Genomic DNA, 17,563 nt, shown 5'->3' with positions numbered 1-17,563 from the left:
ATTGCAAAAATTAATTTAATACAGCTAGCAAACAAAATAATCTCCCATTCCATTAAGTAGTTTAGAAAAATAAATACTAAACATGAATAATAAATCGTAAAATACATGCGAATTGATATAAGGTTGCTTTATAAAGTTTTAATATTAAAGTTGCTTAAATAAGCGAAATAGAAAGATTACTTTAACACATTTTTTAATCGACATTGTTACTGGATAAAAATAATTAATTTCAACCCAAAAAAAGTCCATTTTTCCTAAATACACCTTCGAAACGGATTAATTGACTTTCAGGAACATTTTTATAACGACCAGAGATTTGTTTTTATCTATATTTAGATCTAATAAACAAGTAATAATAAGTACGTACACGCATATATTAGTGTATATTTTTTTTAGATATATTCATAATATCAATGTAAATAGTTATGTTTAACCCCGTTCGTGTTTCAACCGTGAAGCAGTTGTGTTTGCATGGCTGTGTTTCGGTTTGAAGGGTGGTATATGGTAGTGAATTTACAGGGTACAAAAGAATAACACCTGAATCCTCAGAAATGGCAACGCATGGGAGTATCATGGGCGAAACAGTACACTCTGCTATGCCCATGATACTCTTCATGTCTATAGGCGACGGTTACCACTTTCCATCAAGTGGGTCGTCAGCTTATTTGCCATTCTAAGTTTTATAAATAACCATATTATTGCAAATTTCTTAATGATTGGTTGGATTACAGTACCAGGTAATTGTTGGAAGAGATTAGTAATAACGGAAACGCTAGTTTCCACTTATAATAATATGGCATTGTACACAATTATTATAGACCAGTATACAATATCAGCTCCATTTATTAGAGAAAAATACCCACAAATTATATTGTTTGTAGTAGAAATATTACGGTTTATAAGATACGAGAATGCGATCATTTAGATAAAATATAATAATTTTATTTAAATGATCGTGTTAATATTATAAATGTGAAAGTAGGTTTGTTTTTCTTTGTTACCTCTTGGCGCCTTAACGGCTTAAGCAATCACTTTAACATTTAATATATAGTTACTATATAGGATGTAGATGAATATAGGCTGCGTTTTATCCCGGTCAATAAACATACCTAAAAATTTTGGGCACGAAAATCTAAAAATTAATAGTAGTAATTCTATTCTTGTCGGCGTACTTTATTGTCAAACTGCAACATAAGTAAAATGAAATTGAAATTCAATGAAAAGTTCAATAATTTCGAAAAAAAAATAATCATACATTTTGTATATAGAATTGCAACTAGCAACAAGGAAAATGAAAATGTTTTTTTCCAATCCATTTCTTAGCTAGAAGTACCATCTTTTGTGTACGGTCGAAGAGCACTAGATTAATTGGAGCATCCCTGAATCCTCACCAAGGCTTCATAAGCGATAAATAATGGCACCATTTTTCCTGGAGTAATTCGTATTACAACACTTCCTCACGAGGCGCGTTCGCACGCCTCAAGTTTCCCCTAAGTTTCCTTGAGTGTGTAATAAATAATTTCCTTCGTTAGTTATTGAAACCAGTGATCCTTTTGTAGCAGGAGCAGTTTATTTTATCTACTAGCTGCAACCCGTGGCATTGCTTGCATAATTATGACAAAAATATATAAAATATATAGTCAGCAATTGCAACGTATGTACAGTATTCAAAAGCATCATAGTGCATTCTGTAATATTCAAAACTCATGTCCATAGAGAACGATTTTCACTTTCATATACTGTCATTTTAAATTGTATAGAAAATCAATAATAACGTTCTAGATGATCATATCATGATCTCAACTGTGTATCAATTTAATTCAAAGTTTTTTAGGCGATATCAAGTGATAAATATTAAATATCTCTTCAAAGTTTTGCTTTTATAATATTAAACTGTGAATAATATAAAATTTTGTCTGCATGTTATTCTGGAGTATATTCTATTTGCCCTAATCTACCGCGTGGTTCCAGCATAGAATATGCCACTACTTCTTTTCTGGTGGGTGTCGTAACAAGCGACTAAGAGAACTTAATGATCGCGGGATGGGCAGCAATATCCCTCTTAAAACATCTCCAAAGCCTAACAACGGTTGTCAACCCGCCTGCCAAGCATGGTAACTACTGGCAAAATCCCATAACAAAGGGAATATTATGTTCAGCTGTGAATAAATAACGGTTGATATGGTATGGTATATATTCTATTTATATATTGAATTTCAATATACACCGAAGAACAAATAATAAAATAACTTGACAAACTTTCATATTTGCCAAATCTACTATTTAATAAGATCATATATTGAATTTTTTGTACTTTTACATACATTTCTCACTTTTCTTCAAATAAAATAGGTGTAACATCAAATACTCCGATTCAAATAGACCGCTTTCGCCCGCTACACATTCATCAATCTATTCATACAAGCTCGTTGGTTACGAGTAGGTACTTTTACTCCTTTTTCAGCATGTCACCTAATTGATCGATGTACGGATCTAGTACCTTTGCCGTTCTTGGTTATATTCTAGTGAAATCGTCTCAACGGACCAACTGTATTTACTTCATTCATCCTCACCTATCATCACTTACTGCTATTTTGCCAACGAATACTGTTAGATAATATATTTTTATTTATAACTGTAGGGAATGAAAACATTCTAGAATCTATGGTTTCATTCATACAAAAGAGTAGCTATGCATCTTTCAGATTATCATTTTAGTTTGGTGTACGAGTATTATAACTTATAGGAAATAAATGACCCTGGACTTAAATAATAAATTGGTCTTATTACATAACACTAACTTCTAGTTCCAAAACTAAGCATTTTATTGTGGATTTGTACTGGACAGTTGATAAACACGTCCATATTAATACAAACGTAGTCATGAATGTTTATAATGAACGGGGGAAAAACCCTACGCCATTAAAGTTTTGGTGATATAACTAAATACAAAAAGTTTTTCGTAAACAAATCACATCGTATTGTAAATGTTACTATTTATATAATATAAATAGACCCTTCGAAAAAGTTTCACCACACATCAATTTGAGGTACGTTCCTGCGCCTACTAAGTCGACCAAAATGGGCGGCAAGCCAAACCAATTTATCCGCGATACAAATACTGAACTAATCAACTTGCTTATCTCGATGCCTTGTGTGATTTATTAATGTACTCTACTATATATGTTTATATAGTTAAAACATTGTTACAATGACAGTTGATTTTTAACCGACTTCAAAAAGAAGGAAGTTCTCATTTCGATTGTATATATTTTTTATGTTTGTTACCTTATACTACCGTCAGTTGAAAACTGATTTGTAAAACTCTTTTTTTATCTGAAAGGATATACTTATAGATGGATCCCATAGAAAATTTATTAAAATCAATTTTCTTTTTTGTGGGACACAGTTTTTAATTATACATTGGAAATAAGTATTATCAGATTTCATATAATTAAATTTTAACAATAACATGTAATATGTGACATAGAAACAACTATGTTAGCAACATATTACGTTTAAATGCAAATATATAAATATATTTAGAAATAATTATTAAATACCATATTTTAACTGTTACCTTAATTTTCTAATTGAATAATTAAATTATAAATATAAGGAGACATTCATGTCTATAAGCGACGGTTACCACTTTCCATGTGATGGCCGTCAGCTTCTTTGCCATTCTAAGTTGTATAAAAAGACATTAAAAGAGATTGGAAACCTACATAACTATGGCCTAGAACAAAATTAACAACAAGAATATACTGTCATTCAAACGTTTCATTTGCTACATTAATTAATTATATTTAGACACACCGATAGTTTTAATTAATTCACACACATATATGGTGTTGCGTGTTAATTCTTCAAAAGCATTCTCTTCTCAAATTGATTCAAACAATTTCCCGTTACAGCAATAATTTGATGAAGTTAGTCAAGTTAGGGCAAAGTAATAATTAATTTTACTCAACAATCAACTCCTGCCTGCCTTGTTCTAACTGAGGACAAACAAGTGGCGGCAGCGAGCAGTCAAATTAAAAAAATAAGGTGGCGTGTTACCGTAACTAACGATTCTCGTGTTATATAAGAATCCTTCTGAGAAAAATTTAAATTTGCTGGTTTCATTCTAAACTTTGCTTGTAGGTCTTACGATTGACATCATTATTAATATTATAACATTTAAATATACGAAGTTATAAAAAAATCAAAACAGAATGCGTATAATTCAGTGTTACATCAAAAGTATAAATATTTTCAACATTCTTAACTTGATTACTTCTCTAGTTTGGATATTACAAATTATACCAAAATGTGCAAAATAACTTCAACCAGAACTTTATTTACATCCTTTTTTTATTAAAAATGTTTTGGAATAATTTGTCTATATTTTTATTTTTAAACTCATAAATCCCAACCATTGACTACTTATTGAAGGATAAACTTTATTAAAAAAGTGATTTTATCTTAATAATCTATTTTTTATACCAAATTGCAACATTATTTTTTTTCTTATTACCGCAAATTTTCAACTACTTTTACAATTCTAGAAATAATTATATATATATATATATATATATATATATATATATATATATATATATATATATATATATATATATATATATATATATATATATATATTGACCAGCCGTATGGTCTCAGCATAGAATGGGCCATTTCTTCCTTTCTCTTAGGTGTCAAAAGAGGCAATTAAGGGAACTTAATGGATAAAGTATGGACAGCAGCGTCCCTCTTAAAACATCACCTATCAGCCTAACTGCGATTACCAACCCGCTTGCTAAGCGTGGCAACTACTAGCAAGGCCTATGTTCAGCAGTGGACAGCTAATAGCTAATATGAAGTTTCAATTGCTAACAATATACCCTGTCAGGTTAACCTCCACGCGGTTCTCCCTGAAAATTGTCATGTTTAATTCCTGATAAATTAGATAGATCATAAATCCTACTACAATAGTTAAAAGGAACGATATTTTAACATTTTTACGGTATGTACTACGTAATTTTAACATCAATTTTGTGTTTCGTTTGTTCCTGATATTTCTAAAAATATATCATAGGTCAGTAACTGATATTCCACCAGCGTATACCAATTACGAAGGCGGGTTTACCATTACATTTTCATCCCAAAAAAAAATATAAAAACAAATATTCGAATTAAAAATATCAGGTGGTGTTGCTACGGTAGCTAACGACCCTCATGTAACTCGAGTGCCCTTATGTGAAAAACCGACATTTGCTCCGGCTACGCTCTAAACAACGTGAGTGCAACGAATCAACTAAATTGTTAAGTTGAAACTTGTGCCATTTTCTGGCGCTACATTCATAATGGTCTCTTTTTTTCTTTTTCTTAATTTAAATATTGTTACAGAGTAGCCACAGAATATATAGATAGGTGAATTTAATTTCAAAGAAAGATACTTAGTTTTATACTACTTATATTAGGTACTTAGCTTTCAATATCCTAATGACATATTACAATAAAAATTCAAAACATCTTTAGTATTAAATCAAAATAAAAAAAGTAACATAAATAACCATTATTTTATCTATTAATTTTTATGTTTTGAATAATTAGTTAAAATGAAAGAAAATCTGTGCATAAATATCGAAGTTAAGGTATTTAATTAATATGCTACATATCAGTGTATCAATTTATAGAATAAACTCAATTATCTCCACTTCAACTATCACTTATAATAGAAGTTATTAATTATAACTACAAAGAAACAAGATTAACGCTGATCATTACAAATAAACGACACATTACTTATCTTACGAAGTTGCCCATACCCTTTTATGAGGTGGTTAAGAAACTTGTTTAAAACATAAACGATTACAATCACAGATAACGTACTGCCACAATTAATTAGAAGTAGTCAAGACGACAGTAAGAAAGTAATGAAGGCGAAGGTTGCTTACAACTATTCCTTGTTACAGTCTGTACAAAGGCGATGTTTGGTTGTGGATAGTAAATGATTAAAGACGTTATACGTTAACTTTAAGGGTTATTATCTAGTTTCAATTGTCTTTTTGCAGCCAAATAAGAGTATGTACAACGTTTTCAAAGTTGTTTAGGTTTAAATAGCTGCGAGCGTATTAACAACTTTTGAATTATTAACATTGCCCCACTTTCAGTTCTATGCGCACCAATAGGGAATTGAAACGCTTTGATATTGTCAGCGTCTTAGAATGGCACCGCTTTATAATATTGACAGATATTGGCTGAACTGTTCGGAAAACGTTTTTCTGGAGCACAGAATGGGATATTTAAAAGCGAATGCGAAGGCGCTACATTGATATGACCGTTTTGTAAGGGAATAAAGGCTTTCCTGGTACTATTTTTCTTCGCGTATGATTTATGATGTTATATGATTATTCAACATTTACAACAAATAATATTTATTGTACTAAGTTTGATGAAAAGTTTAAAAAAGGAAACCAAATATTCTATAACATACTCAGCTCTGTGAAAAAAGCGACCAAAAAACATCTAAAGTTAAGGTATCTGCTTAAAAAAATTTCATATGTTAAATTTATCCAATCTAAATCAAATTTGAAATCAACAAGAAAGATATCTCCTTAACCTTTTTTCTTTTTAAAATTAAATAAGTAACTCCTTTAATTTTCGTTTAGTATAAACATAATTACAAACAATCTATCCAATCTTTTTTTTTTTCATCTATTCATATTTTTTGTCAAATAAATTTAAAATATTCAACGCTTTATGTTATTGCAAAAGTGCTCGTTTTTTTACATAATTAATATGATTTTATATGCTATTTGGGATTCAAGACAGAACGCATCTCCCACGAGTAATGTACGCAACCAAACAAGTGTACATTTATAATTTACGCCCATTTTCGTATAGCTGTTTCCAAAACCTTCCATAACTCATACACAACAGAATATTTTCCTCTCACGTATTTCTCGATAAGTAAGAATAAAAAAAATAAAGGATATTTATAGAAATATCAAATGTTACACCTATCTCTGTCTAATCCTGCGTTTAGTGTAAAAGAAAATTTAGTATATCATTAATTATTTGATTATAATTATTTTGTTTCCGCTACCATTAGAATATGTGGGTCTGTCAACACTCGAAAACTGACCACCCCTATTACTACCGGAAGTTCCACAACCTTCCATGTTAGTCAACAATCTCCAACTGTCATTTTGTTTACGCACGTTTTGCGACACCTGTTTCACCTCTAAACAAGGCATCTTCAGACAAATTATAAAATCGCTGTTCAGAGCCTAGTGTTAACCGTTTGGTGGTTTTCGCAGTTTACCAGTGATGACAGTGATATGGATATTCGCAAGATAACACTTAGTTTAGTAAAAAAATTTGTGTATGACTAGGGCACACAATGGAAATTGAGAAAAATTTCAACTTTCCCAATGTAATCTTTTTTACCTAATGTATTTATATGATGATTTATTTTTCTTTATATTTATGATGATTTAGTTTGATAAAAGATCTATTATCACCAAGTGGGTCAGACGTCTTGGTATACGGTTTTGTTATGTATTTTCCTCCATTATTAAGTGCTTCAATAACACCACACCATAACAAAGTACCATTGTTTTGTTCCCTTAGTCTTTTCTTACAATATTCTAAAAATGAAAAGGAATGCAATATTATTTATTCATAGAATGTACGCAAAGAAAACGTAAGTAGGGTAGAAAATCACAATCACAAATTTATAATCCAAATGTCGTCGTTTATTTTCATTTAAAGACGCTCTAAAAATTAGACGCTCTAAAAATTAGACGCTATGAGACCAATCTGTAAGTAGATCCATATTACATGAACATAGTAAAAAGTTAGCTTTTAATATTTAACTACCATTTCGCTAATGGTTTCAGATAAAAAAAAATAATTAAAATCGGTTTAGAACTGACAGAGTTATGAGATAACAAACAACTTTTTGAAGTCGGTTTAAAATTGAATAGTACTTTATCACCACAACATCAACGGCAATATTCTATAAAATTTATCAGAGTTAACAGTTGGCACAGAATCTGATCTTATATTCTAATGCCAAAAGAATCTACTACGTACAACGACTAAATGCCAATCACTTTTACTTTACAGTATCCCATACATCAGAAATCGTAATAAAAATTAATTTAAAATATTACTGTTGAAAATTCGAATAAACACAATATATTACATTTTATTTTCTAATGTGATTAAAAAACACTCAAAATCTTAGTTAAAAATCAATGACTAGCAACAAATTGCAAGATAGCTAGTAAGCTCTATACGTGGCAAAGTTCAGGCACACGTACGCCCTTATCAGCTTTACTTAAGCTACACATGCTTACGCAAAATATCCAACAGCCCAAAGTAACACGCAACCTCACCTACACCTAATTAATTGTTCAAGGAAATAATCAGTCCGAAGAACTAACAAGCGAACTTGGGTGATTGGGATAGACAAATGGAACTTGCAAAAGGCCAGCACCCGAGAGAGAATAGCGGGACAAAGTCGGAATTATAAACAAGGGAACCACTCACTGGGGAACTAAACTTGTTGAACACGCCGGAGCCTGACTGAATTACTGTATACTTAAAGCCTGCATAGAAGTGGAATAGTCCTTAGCCTACTTTTTCCCACCAAAATCGCCATTAATACAATTCTAGATATTCTAGAATCTAAACTACTAACTAAAATATATAAGTATTATACACAAATTCCTGCAACTAATCAGACTGGTAGACTAAATGACAAAAAATAAGCGTAAAATTAAAATGAGCATCACTATCATCCTTTGGACCTTTTCCCATTATTTAAGGTCGCCACAACATGGCGCCTTCTATTTTGACCTTAATTCAGTCATCACACTTGTCACACCACATTTATGTCTTCTTTCATATCGTAGATCCATCTTTTTTAGGTCTTCTCAATTGTATCTATACACTTTCAGACTCATACACGAATTTTTTTTTTTATTACATGATCATTATCCCTACTAGTAACATGTTCACATCAAAGTAACTTTTCATTCTCTTACTATATTAATGTTTGATTTGACTAGCAAAGTAACAGAATCAAAGCTGCATACGCTTCAAGCCAAAACGCGTAAAAGTATACTACTAGTAGTATGGTATTATCATAATATCAGTAACAGTCAAAGTTATTATATAGTCCACGGCATTGAGAATTTTAGTTATCATTGCACGTATAAAATTATTTTTAATTTATATATATATATATATATATATATATATATATATATATATATATATATATATATATATATGGGTGATAATGGAATGGTAACCCTACCCGTGCTATCGATATACACCGGCGGGGCACCAGTGAAAGATGATAGGTGAGGATGAAGTAGGTCAGTTAGCCCATCGTGACGAATTCAACAAGAATTGTTCACGATGGTTTCCAGGGGGAACCACGTGGAGGTCGACCTGATAGGGCATATTGCTAGCATTGGGGCTGTCAAACTCCATTGCTAACAACCCCTTCCCCCCAATTTATATATATTTAATTAATATTGATGGTATTACCAGCACACATTTATTCTGAGAACAGAAAAATCTCTTATTAATATAGGCTCATAGGAAGGCTTAATGAATAAATGAAATGTTATATACTCGTGTCTTGTAACGTTAATTAATATTACACATTTCCCCAAGGCAAGGAAATCACTAGTATATTAAGATTAAACAGCCAGTTGACAAAATGCAATTTATAAATAAATATTTAATCTCGTGCGGGCGTTTCTCGCAATGATGTTTATTCTAGACATTTTTATTCCTCATGCGCATACTTAAGTAGTGGAAGGAATTCTCTCGGAATCTTAGTGTTCTAGAGCAATATTATCTGATCTTCTTCAAACCTAAACTGAAAATATTTTAGTGGATCTAAAATCGTGGGCCCGCAAGCAATATCTTGACCTCGTCGTTACTTCCTATCAGGTAGAAACTAAGACTTTTTGTTGTAAAAAACAAAAGTAGCTATAAAAAAATGTTGTGCATCTGCTACCATTATAAAAACGTATGGGTTTTCAAATACATAAAATGCTGTGTTTATCACTACATTTGATTAAATTATTTATTGATATAGTTTTAGTTAATGAACTGAATCATATTTACCTATTTCAACCATAAAGCAATAATTCGTGCATTGTATTTGGAGAATGTTTAATTGTCCTCAAATGCCATACATGGCACAGTACATTCTAGCGCTGAATAATTAATAGTACAAATGGTTATTAGCTCATATATCACATCATCATATGCGGAGTTAGTAGTTTATTTTTAAGATGATTAGTACTTTTTATTTCCATCAGCTGGACCGTTAATGTTCGTCACTCCCGTATTTTATTTCACTATCTTTTTATTGTTATAAAAGAAACGCGGATTGGAAAATGCGATACTAGATGACGGGAATGTAATGAATAAAAATAATATAAGTCGAAAAATTATAAAAATACATTATATAACTTTCTATATTAATTCACATACTAGTAATTCTTCTGAGGAATTTGCTATAGCAACCTGACTTATAACCTTCTGTAATTGGCTAATGCATGGTGTGAATATATTTTAATTATTCTAGATATAAGCTGTTAATAATAATAAAATGTTAATATAAATTATAATAATAAATTAAAATACATAATCTTTAATAAAAATAACGATTTTATTAATGTATAATAATAAATGATTACACATTAATAAAATCATTTTAACGTCATTAAAGTCATTGCCTTTTAGAAACAGCTGTAGCCGTGTCTAATATCGTGATGTATACGAAGTTCAATCAACTGTGTACATTTAAACAGATAATAACAGTTCAGCGAATATCCAATCCAATACGTTAGTTCAACTAAGGATATCCTAGTTTCAGATCACGAATGCGGCGTAGCCAATTGGTCTGAATTACACTAACTAATTTGTTCCACAACTAAGCGTTTCTGACTTGTTAAAAGAATATCAAATAACCTGCGCATATTCTGTCCTACAATGCGTTACAATTTAAACAAGTATAAATCTTGATTAACATTTTCCATTGTTCATACAAGTATATTTATAATGAATAATTTTATTTATTAAATGATTATGACGAAAAAGCATACAATCCGTCTGATGTTAATTGCTTATTACAGCCTATGAACGTCTATAATATACGAATGAATCAATATTTCAAAAAATATGAAATCAAATCACACTACTCAGATCCATAACGAACCCATACCGAAATATTTTAAGCATGGTTGCTTGACAATACAGTCAACTTTGTACAAAGTCTTCCTACAGTAAAAGTCAGAATGATTACTAAGTTGTTTCTAGTTTTAATAAAAATCTTTAGTTGTTTCTCAAAATAGGTATTTCAGTGAGTAAAGAACAAAGGCCTGACAGTTTAACAATTTATAAATTGACAACATAAATCTATTATTCATTAAAGTTAGATTATATTATTTACCTCAAAATAATGCCCCAATAAAAAATAAGTCAAAAAAAAACGTGTCAGCCAAAAAGTAACTTTTGTTTAATATTTACTTGTTAATTTTTTTAACACTATGCTTCATAATGAGGTATATGCTTTAATAAATTAGGAATTTTGTAATTCGATTAAATGATATTACAATCATCGACATTATTATATTAAAAAGATTAAAAATTAAATCCTATATAGAGAGTTATAATAGAATTGTAACGATTATGCGACGAATTTCAGTGCGACTTTAACTTTCAAGAAACTGCAATGCGGACGGTACAAAGGAAACTAAATTGAAAAGTCTCACAAAATTTTTCACAGCCAGTTAACTTATTACAAATATTATGAATGAAGGCAATTGTAACCTTCATTGGAAAACTCGGTACCAACCAGCTTCTTTAACTGTTTTTATTTATTGAATTATCAACAATAATAATTATCATACTAGATACTAAGAGAGATATGATTAATTTCTCTTCATGTTTGTAAGCGATGGACTCAAAATTTATAGTATTTTTTCTTTACAAAAAATGTATAGTTCCATTTGTAATATCTTGCCTTATAATGATACTAATAGTTTCAATTACACCTATATATATACAATTATTATTGCATTTGTAAAAACAGATTGTAATAAAACATTATTTCATAACAGCTTCTACAGTTTACTGTAGAACTTTTAATACAATAGTAATTTTTACCCGCGACATCGTCCGCGTCTAGAGATATATTGATTGACCGGTATGAAATATAGTTTTCATTTTTTTTATATCATAGAGGTAGCAAACAAGCATACGGTCCACCTGATGGTAAGCAGTCACCGTAGCGTTATGCTACCATATAAACGCCTGTAATACCGTCAACTAGATTCTTGTCCATATTTAAAAATAGGTGTATACCAAATTTCATTACGATAATAAAAAATATACAAAAATATTATTTTTCACGTTTATATTAATAATAAGGATTGATATAATGCGTCAATAGTTTGATAAATTGGTCTATATATATATATATATATATATATATATATATATATATATATATATATATATATATATATATATATATATATATATATATATATATATATATATATCTTTCATATATATGAAATAATGTAACTCTATACCTTATTCAGGTGAAAGACAAAAATTTACGAGCAGTAAAGATATGGCCGAGCCATATTCCACTTTAATACTTTGAGCTGTGCGGTAAACACACGAGCGCTTAAACTACTAGGTACACCATACTATGTGACCTGAATGAGAATTTATTATTTAATATTTATTTTTAACCTACAAGTACAATAGGCTCCGCTAAAATAGCATCTTGAATCGAGACAAAATACATCTATGAATGAGCAAGTGTTAATAATATTTAGAACACAGAATCATGTGTCTATAACTGCTTGTTGCACAGTAATCTACCTGAGATTACTGTGCAACAAGCAGTTATTTACATTACATAATAAAACGGCAAATTTAATCATTGCAAAATTAACATGGGAGCAAATCCTATCAATTGCAAAAAAAATATTAAATTCAAGTCAGAATTAATGACGTAATCAAGTAGCATATAAAAATGCAAACGAACTGAGAATCTCCTTCACATTGAAATAAGTTGTTCATCGCTGTGATTCATCACGATTGCAATTGCTCTTCTTTTTTCATGAAGCAAAATTAACTTGTATGAATATTTTTTGTTACTAGTAATAACGAATTGATGTAGAAACATTATTAAAATATGAAAATCATATTTCAATGCTATGCCATGTGATCCGGGTATAGAATGGGCTACCCCTTCCCTATCCGGAGATGTCGTAATAGGCGACTAAGAGAACTTAATTATTGAGGAATGGGCAGCAGCGTCCGTCTCAAAACATCACCAAAGCGTAACTGTGGTTACCAACCCGCCTGCTAAGCATGGCAATTACTGGCAAAATCACCCAATAGGCAGAAGCTTATGATCAGCAGTGCACAGTTCATAGATGATTAATAATGCGGAACCATTGATACACGAAATTTACTCTCATTTGTCCGTCTTTGTATTTATTTTTTAAAGAACACAACGGATGTTCTTTCTGTATACGTAAAAGTGCTCAACTAGTCACCAAATCACCAAAGCACAACTGCGATTGCCAACCCGCCTGCCAAGCGTGGCAACTATTGGCAAAACCTCCCAATAGGGAACCTATGTTCATTAGTGGACAGTTAATGGCTGATATACAATATTTTCTGCAAATTTTTTATATTGAATTTGAGGTGTCTTCATATGTACAATTTAAGTCCAGTGAAAGTCACAAATATCCATTAGTCAAACGCAATAATAGCAATAATAACAATTTATAGTTTCAGTTCTCATAACTGTAATAGAGTCATTAATTTATATTGCCTAGTACATTAGTTTATGTCACGGTATACTACACTATTGATAAAATTTACAATTTTAGTCCCATTGTCATATTATTTAAAATATCCATACAATTACATTAATATCATGATCGTTTTATATCCAACGATATTTTATTATATTTTTGTTCTATTTCGCCGCCGCTAAAAAATCTTCTCTCATAAGTCTTTTCCCATAAAAGGACTATATAAGCCTAATAACGACAAGACAATTTTAAATACAAAAGCATCTACTGTGCAAATTTTATTTTCTATGGTCTCGCTTGTAACTTGAATGAGTTAAAAAATGAAAGACAAAAAATAAATGTTAATTTTGATGCAACGTTTATATACTTAAGAGTGTATACACAATGCTTGCAAATGTGAAACGTTTTGCCGTATCTGAGTTTCTAAATAGGGTAGCCGAAGGCATTTTGTCGATTGTTGCAATGCCGTTGTGGCGAACGTAACACGTGACTTGCTTTGTAAGAGCCAAGCTTACTAATGCTGGATTAATTAGGCTTGTTATTTATTAATTAAACGAGTTTACCCTCGTAACTACAACGTCCGAAACTTAAACTAAGCAATAATAAGAGGTATAATGATCGAAAAATTATGAAATCTTATACAAGTTTTATTTAGAATCATTATTAAGATTTTTATATTGTATTAAAATATATTGTATTACAATATATTCCACACTCAGGCAAAAAAACCCGTTACTTTGGATTTAAGGAGTAAGAAAACCGCGTGTTTTTTTTTAAGTTACAATCTTACCTTCAATGTTACCTTTAGAAACACAACTATGAAAATCGCATCCAATTTAGTGCAGTAATATTTGCATAATAACAAACAACTGAGACCACTCATAATAATGTTTCTTCTACGTCTGTACATGGGAGATAATTCATCATTAAGATGTGGGCACTGTCTAGTTACAATTTTATTAATATAAAATTATTCAATCACGCAAAAAAATTAAAGAAATTTTTATACAGTTAGATCATATCCTGTATTTGGAAAAATAAATATTATTTCTCCGCAATATATTTCCGTTGGAAAATATAGTTACAATCATTGTTTACGTAGATGAAGTCACAAGTTTTCGCTTGTTAATAATATATGATAATAATAATATTGAATTAAGACGCCATACATGACTAATTATCACAGTTGTAAACATTAGAATTTCTTGTTTATTTTGTGTATTACATGCATACGATTCTATCATGACATTACTATTAAATGAAATAGGGTCGATTTTAAAGTGACGATCTCTACTCCCTGAAACTAAAATTACAATTTGATATTACATCAAAATTATTATTCTAAGAAACAATATGAATTTATAATAGAATTTAATTGAAACTACTCTGAATTCAATTCGTATTCTTTTAGAAACAAGTTGAGAGTTTACATTTAAAATAGACTCCAATGTTCCATGTAACATTGAAACATTATAAAAACACATTTAATTAAAGTTTAACAAATTAAAATATCGTGAATTCATAGTGAATATTTTTTTTTTTACAATTTTCTTGTTTACGACTCATAAATTAAAAAAAAAATGTTTAAAAAAAATATATTCTGTTCCGAAACATATACGAACAAATAAAAGTGTTGCAACTTGAATTCATTGTTTCCATATTTTTCATTATTTAGTGTATAAACAATATTAAAATAACACTAGCCGTATATAATCCACGTCCTATTGTAATGGATAAAAAATAACAAAGACATAAACTAGGTCAGGTTGAGTTTTGATGAATCAGCTAAATAATAGACCTTCACTTGCGTCGGCTATACAAATAACAACAATAAAGTTAACCATTATTAAATCATGACATTTTATTACGAAAATGCTCATGTTCGCATATATTACAATTATCAATTAATTAAAATTTTAAATAAATATACAGTAAATAATTATTTATTGGAAAATAAAATCAAATTATTAAAACCACTTATTAACAATAGACAAACGGCATTGTTTTAAAAATTCTCGAATATTTCGAAAAAAGAACAACCGGAAAAACTATGATTTAAATTTAATGTAAATGTTTGTGATATAGTATCCATCCAACAGGCAGAGTATGTAAAATTATATAGATAGTTCAAACTTTAAAAATATTAACTTTATTCGAAAAAAAAATAAGATTGTCGACTAATCAAAAATATTTTTAACAAATACAATGATAACTCATCAACATAATCTAAAATATCGGTAGATAAAAAATAAATGGTAAAAGTTATCAGAATAAAAACAACACAACGCAGAGAAGTAAATAAAATATCCATCGTTTTCCTGAACGGAGGTCACATTAAGCTCTTGGAAGAGTTAAGACAGGGCCGAGTGCTCTCTATCGCTCGCGAAGGATTTAATGATGCCTGCACAGACAGCTGGATATTTTTGTATTAGATACTGTAATATATCAAATATTTTTTGTGTCAAATATTATTCACCAGTTCTTATCCACTTGATGTTTTTCAATCCTATTATTTTATTCCACGAAAAAACTAAAAGTAAAATTCTAGTAAGTCAAATAATTGGTTGAGCTTTATAAGGGCCAAAAACAAATAAACTTACTTTGATATTTATAATTAAAGAATTGATTTTAAATAATTTAGTATTATAGAAGTACGCGTATAAACAATAAAAACATACAGTATACAATACAACATATCAGGACGGGTACTTACTGTTTCTCGGTTTAATATTTTAATTACCGGAATTTCTATCGCCGGAGAGCTTAATTCGGCACACAAAGATTTGGCACAAATAATATAATAGTATAGTTAGCTTAAGTAACCGCCGGACTCGAACAAATAATGTCTAGAACCGGAATAATAAACTATACCGAGGTTCCGCATAAAATGTCAAGTAAAATTCCGACAAGTACCTACCGATCCAGTAGACACAAGGTCAGGCGGAACCTACAAGTGACATTCAATACAAAACTGATTACCTTCACTACACTTCTTAATCGGCGTGTTTGTTGCACGACATTTAGCCATACCAGAAAGATCACTTGCTTTAACGCTCTGTATATACCTGAAACAAAATAAGTTACTTTTAATATTTAAGTCGAAGAAACCATAAAATGACTGGGTGGGAGTATAGATAAAATAATAATGATCCGAGATTGTTTTCTTAAAGGAACTTAATTTCACTTTTTAATTTTTTTAACTAGCAACTCACCACGGCTCTGCATAGATGCAAATTAAAATATATTATGATTGTATGGTATATAAAAATCATTCGTAAAAAAAGTATCTACATGATAGTGAAACTCGTATAAAAATTATTGCATGCTTTAAAAGAAGTAAACGTAAAAACAGAAAGACGCGGACATCGGCTTTGATTTATAATAAGTATTTGAAGATTTTAATTAAAGTTAAAATTATACATTACACATTTTTTACAGGATCAAATAGTAAACAGTCTATCGAATGTCGACCCAATGGAAATTTATCAACTGTAACAACATCAGTATCATAGACATTACAAAATGGAATACATCCTTTTAGTCATTCCTGAGTCATAAAGTGTTATAGACTGTTAGCATGCATAATCAACAATTTCATTGCACATCTATCTTACAAACTATCCCACAGTTTAAACCAAAACCCGTATTCATATGCGGAAACACAATCGTACAAATACAGCAGCTTAGCGGCAGAAGCT

At 30.1% G+C, this 17,563-nt stretch overlaps 1 protein-coding gene across 7 annotated transcripts in view; it reads right to left on the bottom strand.

Annotated features, from left to right (window-relative positions):
• LOC113510669 (furin-like protease 1) overlaps nucleotides 1-17,563 on the bottom strand; it is a 246,104-nt gene that overhangs the window by 130,786 nt on the left and 97,755 nt on the right. The window lies entirely within an intron of this gene.

The sequence above is a fragment of the Galleria mellonella genome, unplaced genomic scaffold, assembly GCF_026898425.1.
Source record: "Galleria mellonella isolate WM207_F2 unplaced genomic scaffold, CSIRO_AGI_GalMel_v1 utg32, whole genome shotgun sequence".
Lineage (NCBI taxonomy): Eukaryota > Metazoa > Arthropoda > Insecta > Lepidoptera > Pyralidae > Galleria > Galleria mellonella.
The sequence above is the reverse complement of the archived record's forward strand: the minus strand, read 5'-3'. Positions and strand labels throughout refer to the sequence as shown.